The sequence below is a fragment of the Pongo abelii genome, chromosome 15 (genome assembly GCF_028885655.2).
Source record: "Pongo abelii isolate AG06213 chromosome 15, NHGRI_mPonAbe1-v2.0_pri, whole genome shotgun sequence".
NCBI lineage: Eukaryota > Metazoa > Chordata > Mammalia > Primates > Hominidae > Pongo > Pongo abelii.
In genome coordinates this window covers 48,351,462-48,363,744 of record NC_072000.2, presented here as the reverse complement: position 1 = coordinate 48,363,744, position 12,283 = coordinate 48,351,462, and the positions used below count along the sequence as shown (strand labels likewise).

The 12,283-nt window shown below is 34.2% G+C and overlaps 1 long non-coding RNA gene across 5 annotated transcripts in view; it reads left to right on the top strand.

The window, feature by feature from the left end:
• Window positions 1–10,145, top strand: part of LOC129049759 (uncharacterized) — a 79,414-nt gene extending 69,269 nt beyond the window's left edge. For 2 of the 5 annotated variants that reach the window (XR_010136970.1, XR_008513067.2), the window contains 3 exons: window positions 7,641–7,940; window positions 8,945–9,074; window positions 9,986–10,145. This is a non-coding gene — a long non-coding RNA (uncharacterized LOC129049759). Of the gene's footprint in view, window positions 1–7,041; window positions 7,488–7,640; window positions 7,941–8,944; window positions 9,075–9,985 lie in introns of those variants that run through there. The other 3 variants (XR_008513066.2, XR_010136971.1, XR_010136969.1) reach the window with 3 other exon arrangements.
• Window positions 10,146–12,283: the final 2,138 nt, after the last annotated feature.

Genomic DNA, 12,283 nt, shown 5'->3' with positions numbered 1-12,283 from the left:
GATTCCTATATTACTGGATTTGTGGATAATTTCTGATGTGAGAGATTAAAAAGTTACTGTGCAGCAATTAAATTAGTTAAGAAAATCACTTTAATAAGGCATTAAGGTTTGGCTTATCCTTCTCCAAGAAAATCATGTGATAAACCATTTCTTCATCCATAAGCTGTTGAGTTCTAAAACAGAGTGGTAGATTATTTTATAAAAGTTTACCTTACTTTTTAAATATGAATGAAATGTAAGTCTAGTTTTATTTGAAATGCCAGTAATAATCTCAACAGGTTATTTTTTCCTAAAAATTTAATAGGCATTAATAGTTCTAAATATTCTGGCCCTAGTAAAGCTTTTGGGAAAAACGTAAATATAAATAAATATTAAAATTAGATTTTGTTAGTTTCATAACAACACATACATATCTTTTTCTGTTCTCTCTCTCTCTTCTTTCCTTTACCTTCGTTTCTTTCAATCCTATCTCTTCCCACATGTTTCACTTTTATTTCCTGTTGGAATATTTTTTCCTTCCAGCCACTCAGATCTCTTTGACTCTAAAGACTGTGTTCTTCCCTTTTGTAGCACTGATTGCAAGGGAGGTTGTTGCTAGGGTGAAATATCTATTTCTGGAAATATTTAAGCCTAACTTTTAAGAAAATCTAGAAAATGTATGCTACTTGCAAGTAGGGAGATAACTGATTTCCTCAAAGGGACTCTTCTAACATGATGACTTCACTTTCCATCAAGAAAAGTTTCATTCATGACAACATATCCATAGAATCCAAATCATTTCCAAAAAAAATGAGATACATATTGATAGGAAACAATGTAAAATTAAAATGAACCATAAACTTTTCCTCTTCCCAAAAATAGAAATGAGAGATTCTACTATCATGTTTGGTAAATTTTTTACTAACTCTATTATTTTTACTTTTGGAATAAAATTTGGATTCAGTTTCCTCTAGAGTATTTTAGAGTCTTAAAGATCAGTAAAATAGGCATTTATACTAATTTTTTATTAGGCTGGGAAACTGAAATTTACACTTTTATTTCACTGGTGATCTACTGCAACCTTCTGTAATATTTATTTCCTTATTTCACTTTGAGCTCATTATTTTATTCTTCTTAGGTTATTTATTTATTTGTTTATAGGCTTTTTAAAAAGAATGGTCCATTTGGAAAGCTTAAGTGAGGAATTTATAGAGCTAACCAGTTCAAATAAAAAAAAAACACAGTATCTCTACATGACAAAATAAAATAATTTTTAAAATAACTACTACAATATGTTAAATGTAAACCATAGTGGTAAACATTACTTTAGATCATGGCAACTGAAATGTCTGTTTTTAAATAAGTTGCCAAAAGGCAAAGTTAGTACAACCTGATCAATAATGCTGTTTTAAAATAAAAAAAACCCAAAAACCTTGAAAAAGGGTTTATAGATGGGTAAATATGTTTTCTCCTCAGCACTTCGCAATACTAATAATTTTTCCCTCTTTTTTCTGCTGTGGTTGAGTAAAATAGACAATAGCAAAACCATTTTTTTTCCTTGCTTTAAAACTTACTTACCTGGGTTAATATACTAACATTAATCAAGCTGATGTTCAGGAGGCAATAAATAGCTATAAACTGTCCTACGTGTTTAATCCTTTCTGCAGCATGGAAAATGTGAACTTGATTCCTGTGTTTTAAAAAGAGTTATGACTTTATATAAAAAAATTTGTGGGTGAAGGCATTTGTATATTCACATCCCTCTATCTTCTCTAGTTATAATGCAGTTAGTCACTCTTAAATACCATTTTATCGCAATGTTTTTTAAAGTGGGGTTCATGAACAACTGGTGTCCTTGAATTGTCAATAATGCAAGTACCAGCCAATATGTTCTTGAGGTTCCCAGTCAAAATGGGCAGAGAAGGAACTAGAAGTGGGGCAGGGGTCGATTTTTATCTCATTGCAGTCAGTTGATCACCTTCATTACCTGGACCTTATATCACTTTTTCCACATGACATAGACTTCCCTTCATCTCCCTTTTCCATGAAATGCAAATGAGCAAAGAATGTGAGTGCTCTGTTGTCTTTCTTTTTTTAAAAAATGCGGGTACGTTGCAGGTATATATATATTTATGGGGTATACTAAATATTTTGATACAGGCATACAGTGCATAATCACATCAGGGTAAATGGGGTATACATGACCTCAAGCATTTATATTAAAGTTGCAAACATTCCAATTATGTTCTTTTAGCTATTTAAAAATATACAATAAGTTATTGTTGATTGTAGTCACTCTGTTGTGTTATCAAATACTAGACCTTGTTCATTCTATCTAACTATATTTTTGTACCCATTAACTATCCTCACTGTCTCCCACACCTCTGCTGCCCTTCCCAGTCTCCAGTAACCATTCTTCTACTCTCTATCTCCATGAGTTTAATTGTTTTAATTTTTACATTCCACAAATAAGTGAGAACATGCTAAGTTTGTCTTTCTGTGCATGGCTTATTTCACTTAACATAATGACCTCCATCCATGTTATTGCAAATGACAGGATCTTATTCTTTTCTATAGTTGAATAGTACTCCATTGGGTATCTGTAACCATGTTTTCTGTATCTGCTAGTTTGCTTATGGACACTTAGGTTGCTACCAAATCTTGGCTATTGTGAATAGTGCTGTAATAAACACGTAAGTTCACATATAACTTCAATATACTGATTTCCTTTCTTTTGGGTATATACCTAGAAGTGAGATTGCTGTGTCATACTATAGTTCTATTGTTAGTTTTTTGAGGAACCTCTATACTGTTCTACATAATGCCTGTACTAATTTACATCTCCACCAACAGTGTATGAGGGTTGCCTTTTCTCCACACCCTTTTATCCAAACAATAGGCATTCATTATTGCCTGTCCTTTGGATAAAAGCCACTTTAACAAGGGTGAGATGATATCACATTGTAGTTTTGATTTGTATTTCTCTGATCAATGATGTTGAGAATCTTTTCATATACATGTTGGCCATTCATATGTCTTTTTTTGAGAAATATCTATTCATCTTTTGCCTATTTTAATGATTATCAGATTTTTAGATTATTATATTTTTTCCTGTACAGTTGTTTGAGCTCCTTATATATTCTTGTTATTACTCCCTTTCAGATGGATAGTTTGTAAATATTTTCTTCCATTCTGTGGATTGTCTCTTAACTTTGTGGACTGTTTCCTTTGCTGTGCATAAGATTTTTAACTGTGTGTGATCTAATTTGTCCGTTTTTGCTTTATTTGCCTTTGCTTGTGGGGTGTTATTCAATAAATCTTTGCCCAAACCAATGTCCCTGAGAATTTCCCTTGTTCTCTTTTATTAGTTTCATAGTTTGAGGTCTCAGATTTACGTCTTCAGTTCATTGTGATTTGACTTTTGTAAATGATGAGAGATGGGGTCTAGGGTCTAATGTTATTAATTTGCATATGGATCTCCAGTTTTTTCAGCACCATTTATTGAAGAGACCATCCTTTTCGTAATGTATGCTCTTAGCACCTTTGTCAAAAGTGAGTTCACTGTAGATGTATGGATTTATTTCTGGGTTCCTTATTCTGTTCCATTGGTCTATCTGTCTGTTTTTATGCCATTACTATGCGGTTTTGGTTACTCTAGCTCTGTAGTATAATTTGAAGTCAGGTATATTAGTCCATTCTCAGACAGCTATAAAGAACTACCTGAGACCGGGTAATTTATAAAGAAAAGAGGTTTAATTGGTTTAATTGACTCAGAGTTCTGCATGGCTGGGGAGGCCCCAGGAAACTTACAATCATGGAAGAAGGGGAAGCAGGCACATCCTACATGATGGCAGGCAAGAGAGAGTATGTGAAGGAGGAACTGTCAAACAGTTATAAAACCATCAGATCTCATAAGAATTCACTATCATGAAGACAGCATCCAGATAACTGCCCCTATGATCCAATCGTTTCCACCAGGTCTCTCCCTGGACATGTGGCGATTATGGGGATTACAATTCAAGATGAGATGTGAGTGGGGACACAGAGCGAAACCATATTATCAGATAATGTGATTCCTCCAGTTTTGTTCTTTCTGCTCAAGATAACTTTGGCTATTCTCAGTCTTTTGCAGTTCCATATACATTTTAGAAATTTTTTTTCTATTTCTGTGAAGAATGTCATTGGTATTTTGACAATAATTACATTGAATCTGTAGACTGCTTTGGGTAGCATGGACATTTTAACAATATTCAGTCTTCTGATTCAAGAAGATGGAATATCTTTACTTTTTTTGTGTTTTCCCCAATTTCTTGCATCAGTGTTTTATAGTTTTCATTGTGGCATCTTTATTTCTTTGATTAAGTTTCTTCCTAGGAGTTTCATTTTATTTGTAGCTATTGTTAATGGGATTACTTTCATGATTTCTTTTGTAGATTGTTCACTGTTGGCATATAGAAATGCTACTGATATTTGTATGTTGATTTTGTATCCTGCAAATTTACTGAATTTATCAGTTCTAATAGTTTTCTTGTGGAGTCTTTAGATTTTTCCAAATATAAATCATATCATCTGCAAACAACTATAACTTGAATTCTTCTTTTTGAATTTTGATGTCCTTCATTTTTGCCTCCTGTATGATTTCCCTACTTCGGACTTCCAGTTCTATGTTCAGTACCAGTGGTAAAAGTGGGCATACTTGTCTTGTTCCAGATCTCAGAGGAAAGGCTTTCGGTTTTTCTTCATTCAGTGTCATACTAGCTGTGGCTCAGTCATATTGCTCTGTTGTCTTGAAGAGCTGATTTATTTGTGGCAGATGAGGCTTTTTGAGGGCTAATCTCTTACAACGTTGTAAGAACTGCTTTGCTAATGCAAAGGTTGGGGAAATTGTGGATAAATTTGGATTCCAAAAGTGGCATTTAGTGACATAGTAACTCATATTGGAATTGAAGCTATGTAGGCGTATTTTGTAAACCGTAATGTGCTTTTACATTGCAAAGTACTAGTTGTTTACTTAACACTGCAGTCATTTGATTAATAAATTATGTATTTATATATCTACATATCTATCTCTGTCTATATATATCCATCAGCTGCTTATTTAGAAGTCAGTTTGGCTGATTGGTTCAATTTAAGCACTGCATTAAAGTAAATTCTGTATATTTTCACACATTTCATTGAAGACATCCTAATTTTTTATAAATAGTTTTATGGAAATCTTTAGTAGAACTACATTTTCTTCTATTTTAAATGAACCATTGGACACTGGGAGGCCTTTTCAGTAGCAGAATGGTAGTCAAATATCTACTGTTCAAGGCACTATTTGTTTCTAATCAATATTAAAAACAATGATAACAATATAAGCAAAGAAAAATGTTGTAAACTAAAACCAAACAAAAATCAGACATTTGGCCAGGTGTGGTGGCTCACGCCTGTAATCCCAGCACTTTGGGAGGCTGAGGTGGGCGGATCATGAGGTCAGGAGATCAAGATCATCCTGGCTAATACGGTGAAACCCCATCTCTACTAAAAAAAAATACGAAAAATTAGCTGGGTGTGGTGGCGGGTGCCTGTAGTCCCAGCTACTCGGGAGGCTGAGGCAGGAGAATGGCATGAAGCCGGGAGGCGGAGCTTGCAGTGAGCCGAGATCATGACACTGCATTCCAGCCTGGGTGACAGAGCGATACTCCGTCTCAAAAAAAAAAAAAACAGACATTTATTTAAATAACTACTCATTTAAATAATTGCTTCCTTTTTCTGATTTTAAAAGATAATTATTCATAGCATAGACAATAAAGATGTATAGAAGGGAGTGAATTCCAGCATAGTGAAGATGGGGTGATGAGAATGGGAATAACGGGTAAATGGGAAAACAGATAGCAAGAATGGGCTGCAGAGACTATGCTTCTTCCCTCATCAGGTTATTTGAATATTTGAATTAAAGAAGGAAATTATATATTGAGTGGGAAAATAAACAGTTATTTTTACAAACATAGTGACATTTTGGCTGCATTTTATTAGGAAATTTATGTGATATTTAGAGTTGTTGAACTATTATTTTGTAGTTGTGGGTTATAATTCTAAAAGACTAAACATGTATCTAAAATATTAGATGTAATTTTAATTACACAATGTTATGTTTAATTAAATCTGTAGCATGTATAGGTGAGTTTTATCTCAACTGTGACTTGGTGTTTTCAGTTACCACCTCTTGCCTACATTCTTCTCTTAGTATTCTGGTTGTGAAATGTTTACTTAATAGTATAATTGGGACTTCTCTCCATTGCTTCATTCACTCATCCAACAAGTATTTGTTGAGAATTCACTATGTGCTGGGTACTGTTCTAAACCTGGGTATGTAGCTGTTAAAGCAACAGATAAACTTCCTATTCTTGTGTAGTTTAAATTCTAGCAAGTAAGATGGAAACTATATGAATATCAATAATGCCAAGGGATAAGTGTGATAAAGGAAATAAAGGAAGGGGATAGGAAATGATAGAGTGTGCATTTTAAAGGGAGGGGGCAGGAGATATTTTGAACAAAGTCCTAGAAGGAGCTGAGGGAATGAATCAAAGGAAAAAGTACAAATGAAGGATTAGAAGTAAGATTAGGATAAAGTATGCTAAATGTCTATAATGAAGACAGCACTGAAGTTCTAAGTCAGTAATTCGATTCTGAAATAAATCATATTTTTTCAAAAGCATATTTGGTAGCTTCTATTTATATGACTGAAAAAACTGCATTACTGCAAGCTAGAAACATTTTTCATTGAAAAATGCACTCTATTCATTCTTTAGGCAATTTCAAGTTAAGTTTCTAAAATGAACTAAGATTTAATTTTATCATGATTATATTGAAATGTTAAACTTTGCAGTTCATTTAGATTTATGAAGAAAAAGTCATATAATGAATTCTAATGTGATTTCAGCTAAATTTGGAAGTCAATTTCTTAAGAAATGAAGAAATGTGTTACATTACTTAGCAGAGATCACTAAGACCCAGCCTGGTTTCTCCAAAAACAAGTGATGCTGAATTAGCTTCATATCCTTTTTTTGACAGAATTGTTAGGCTGGTAGATCAGGGGAAGGATAGAGATATAATTTGTTTGTATATGTTAAAGTAATAGAACCTTTCTTTAAACTTTTGAAGAGATATGCACTTGGTGTTAGTACAGCTACATTTCTTGGAAACTGATTGATAAGGTATATCCCAGATTGCTACGTAACAGATCAACTTGGCTTGAAGAAAGTTTCTGGTAATGTGGCTTAGGGAATCTGTCCTTTCCCTGTACATTTCAACTTTTTTTTTCCTAATGACTTAACTAAATGAATCAGGTTCTAAGCTAAACTTGATGTGCTAGAATGATGTGGCAGAGCAGCAAAATGAAGTTTCTCAGGATTAAACATTAAAGTTTTATCATTGGATCAAAAAAATCAGCTCCAACAAAGAACACAGAAGAGACATGGCTTAGAAAAAGCATGTGTGGAAACTAAGATTTTCGTTCAGTGAGGGTAAGCAGTTTAATGTGCTGCCATTATTGCACCTTGGGCTGTGTCATTACAAAAAACTCATGTTTGGAAGAAAGCTGATTTATTCTTTGCCTTACTTTGCATTAGGCAGGCCACATGCTATTTTTAACTTTATGCATAATACTGTATTTTTAGGAATGCATTAGAAGAGAGACCAGGATAGTGAAATAATATCATATGAAGAAACATTTTCAAGTCAAGAGGCTACCTACCTAGAAAAGAGAAGACCTGACAAATTGTAAGAAGCTGCAGAGAAGGACATAAATAGAAACCAGATGAAGTCAGATTTAAGCTTAATATGACTGTGAGCTAAGGATAAATTGATCTAAAGATGGACTGTATTAGTTTGTTAGGACTGCTGTAACCAAGTACCACAAACTGAGTGGCTGAAACAAGATTCCAGTGTTTGATGGAAATCTCTGCATTCCTTGGCTTGTAGGTGCATCACTTCTATCTCTACCTTTATGTTCACATGGTATTCTTCCTGGGTGTGTGTCTATTTTCAAGTTTCCCCATTTTATGAGGACACCAGCAATATTGGATTCAGGGCCTACCCTGCTCTACTATGAACTCATCTTAACTAGTTATACCTGCAATGATCTTTTTTCCAAATTAGGTCACATTCTGAGGTACTGGGACTAGAAATTCAACATATGACTTTTTGAGGGTCACAATTTAACCCATAACAGTGACTAATAGCTGATTATCCTCCTAGGAATAAAGACATGTGAATATGTCTCAATAGTTTGTTATTCTTTATAAACACCAACATCAAAAACAGTAAGATAGTCTGCTTTAGAAATAAACATATTTTAAAAATATTTTCTATGATTAAGAAGAGGGTGGTGAATATTTTTTGAAAAATCTATAAAATATCTTTAGGGGTGAAATCTCTCATATGCAACTTCTACTTAATCATTGCTACTGGTTCGGTGCAAATATAATTGCGGTTTTTGCCATAATGTAATGTCAAAAACTACAATTACTTTTGCACCAAACTAAGAGATAAACCTAAACTCTACATTATGTCTATCAGATATTCTGATGATGAATGTGCATGCTGAATCCTGACAATTATGAGGCTCATCTCAAATGTGACTGCTCATTTTTATTCCCACTTATTCAGTACTTTTTTTTTTTTTTGGCTTGGTAAGATCCAGTTATATTTGTTCCCAAACCTGCGTATTTCAGACATTTTGATAGAATTATGTGATTTTACAAATATTATCTAAACCCACAATATTAGAGTTAGTAAAAAGTAAAGTAGTTGAAATGAAAATAAAGTTTATTCTTTGGAAATACACAATGAAGGCAAATTTTATTTTTTAAAAATATTGCCAAATTAGATGTGGGGAGGCAATTGTGAAAGCCTGGAAGGTGTCAAACTATGAAACGATATGCATTAATTCCCTAACAAATGTCTTCTTTTCTCTTCAAAGACATTGAAACTGGACATTGTAGAAGATGAATTATGAGAGTGATTTATGAAAGAAAGACAATGGAGAATTGCAATTGATGGAGACATGCAAAGAAAAGACTTTGGCACTACATCAAAAGACAGTAGAATAAGTTAGTCTTTGCTTATACATTTTAAATGAAAATAAATGTTTATAATACATATTTGCTGTTTTTTAAACTGTAATTCAATTACTAAGGCTGAAGGGAGAATAGATGTTGGATAAAGAACTTTCAATTCTGTCATTGTTAGTAGTATTTGTGTGTGTGTGTGTGTGTGAATGTTGAGCTTCTCAGCTTCAGTAGTTAGCAGGAAAAAGCACTGAATCATGAAGCATAAACTACAAATATAGCATCTGTATGATATTCTCTTTAAAAAATGGCAAAATTCTAGCAAACAGTCTTTGGTGCTTGCTTTTTTAGAATGATTGGCATGAATCTGAGTCTTAGTTTCAGCTTTTATGACTGCTTTTTACTGCATCAAATATTTGACCAGGCAAAGTAAATTTCAATGAACAGCTTTACTCCCCTTTAAAAGGGGAGTAAATCTGAAAGTCCAGCTAAAACTCCTCATCAAGTTAGCTGGGATCATGGTGTTCATTTTGGATGAGGCAATGTACTAATTCATTAAGTCAGCTCAATTTGACATTTCTGGGTTAGGGTATCTTCCTTAAAAGTTACACAATAAGTTGGAATTAAAGTGCTCTGCTTGCTTTTGATAAGACTGATCAAAAGAGTGATAGGAGTAATCACTACTTAGAATCCTATTTAATAAGTATTTTCCATTTATCTAACTCTAAGGAGAATTTAGGCTATTTGTCTAGTGAAATCCATTTGATACCAGGATTTGTTATGGCCATTCTACAATCAGGTGTTCCTAATATAATGAATGAGATAAAAAATAATTAAGCTAACATTTACATCATGCTTACTACTTCCAGAAACTGTTATTATGCATTATTAACTGACTTAATCCTCCTTACCACTTTAGGGGGTAGATACCATTATTATTCCTTTTTTTTCAGATGAAGAAACTAAAGCACAAAGAGATTAAAGAACTTATCCAAGGTCATACAGCTGGAAAGAAGTGGATTTGGGACTGTGAACATCACAATTTCACAAACTACATTTCACGATGGGTAGAGCTAGTCAAACATCTGAAAATAAAGTTTGGTTTAAAGATGACCATCATCTTGTTAAGAAATTATATAAATGAGTATCACTGAAAAGTCTCTCTTTAAACTCACCAAGCACTGTTCACTATGGACAAGAAAGTGTGAATATGGTTATTTTTTATTTAATATTTTCATGATGATTAACTGAAGGATCTGATAGTAAATAGTCTTTGGGTCTTTTTAAACTAAAACTCCTGTTGTTGTTGATAGTAATTGATGCAATTGATAGTAATGTGCTGTATCCCTCAGATGTATTCCAGCTGAAGAAGGTGGAGAGCCACTAAAATTTATTGTTCTATGTCATTTTTCTGAATCATCTTTTGATGACTGTCCATCTACAGTCATCAGTGGCTTTATATTGCTCAGTGGCTTTATATTTAGAACATTATTTGGGAAATTGTAATTTCAAATATTTTAACCTATAAATATTCAGTGAAGCCTTGGCAATGAAGAGTAAGACTTTATAAAACCTTGAATGTATGAATAGCACAGTTCTGGTTATCTATGTAACAACGTCCCCCATAGTAACCTAAAACAATAACATTACTATATCCCATGATTCTGTGGATTGCCTGGGCTTAGGTGGTAAGTTCTCAGGGTGTTGCTCGTTGCCACACCCAGATAGCAGCTAGAACTAGAGTCATCTGCAAACTCCTTTTTCTTGCGTGGACCATCCAAGGTAGGTTTCTCATGCACATATCTAGTGCTTTGGAGCTTCTTGGCCTCTCTCTTTCCACACTGTATCTCATCTTCCTGGCCTCTCCACATGGCTTGGGCTTCTTGTTGCATGGTGTTACAAGGTGCTCACACTGCTAACACAGTAGCTGACTTTCAAGATGCACAAATTGGACCCTTTTAGACCAATTAAGGGCTATGGTGAAACTGGAGCAGTATCACTTCCATTGTATTCTATTGGGCAAAGTAGCAGAGGGCCTGATCAGACCCAAAGAGGTGGAGAAATAGATTCTACTTCTCAATGGGGGAGTACCAAGTTCATATTGCACAAGGGGATGTGGAATGGGAGCTATTGTTGTTATGATTAGGTAATACAGTCTGCCTAAAGTACTATGTCACCTAATTAGACTTGCTTTGCACATGATGACAAGGAGAAAACAAGGTACTGTTTTGGAATGTACCCACTAAACAGCTGCCTAGATGCTGCTTACCTAACAAGTGCCTTGTTTCCACTCAAGGTCATGGATCTTTGGGAGTCTAATAAGAGTGATGAAAAATTATTCATAGGTCTCCTTCCTTTACTATACAATCCTCCCTGCTAAGAGAAAGATGGGCAAAGGACCTGGGATGGGTATCTTTATGAATCTATCAATAATGGATAAAATATCTCATTTGTCTACTTCCCTTATTATCTAATTCTTCCTTCTTAAAGGAGTCTGAGCAAAGGAGCCTAGACTGGGTGTATGGTGGAGAGTCAGTAACTAGGAGTAGAATCTAAATCAAATCAGTAGTGTCCTAGTTAACCAAATCAAAGAGTAAATGTACAGAAACACAGGAAACCATGCAGGATAATCAAGACTAAAATTCTGGGTTATAAGGAAAAGCCTAAAACAATTCTGAGTTGCAAAATAAATGGCACCAATAATCTTATACTAAATTTCAGAATGTTAGGATAGGCCTTATTCTGCTTGAGATCAGAATTGGTTCAAGATACTGGGTTGGGGTTGAACTAGAGGGTTGTGGGTTGGTAGCCCCAGCTAGAAGGAGAGGACTAGGAGGATGCCAAGGAGTAATTGGTAACTTGCCAATGTTGAGTTCCTACCATGAACTTCTGTAGCAATTGGTGACTGATTTGTTAGATGTTGCAGAGAGACTCAAAACAACTATCAATCATCCTGTTAAGTAATTAAAAATATTCATTGGATTTTTAAATATATTGTATTATATACTTTTGATAGGAAAACAATAGAATTGCATAAAAGAATAAATTTTATTGTTTTACTTACATATTCTTTAATTTCTAGTAATCTGATTTTGTTTCTTCTTTTTTTTTTTTTTTTGAGACGGAGTCTTGCCCCATCACCCAGCCTGGAGTGCAATGGCGTGATCTTGGCTCACTGAAACCTTCGCCTCCCGGGTTCAAGCAATTATCCTGTCTCAGCCTCCTGAGTAGCTGGGATTACAGGTGCCACC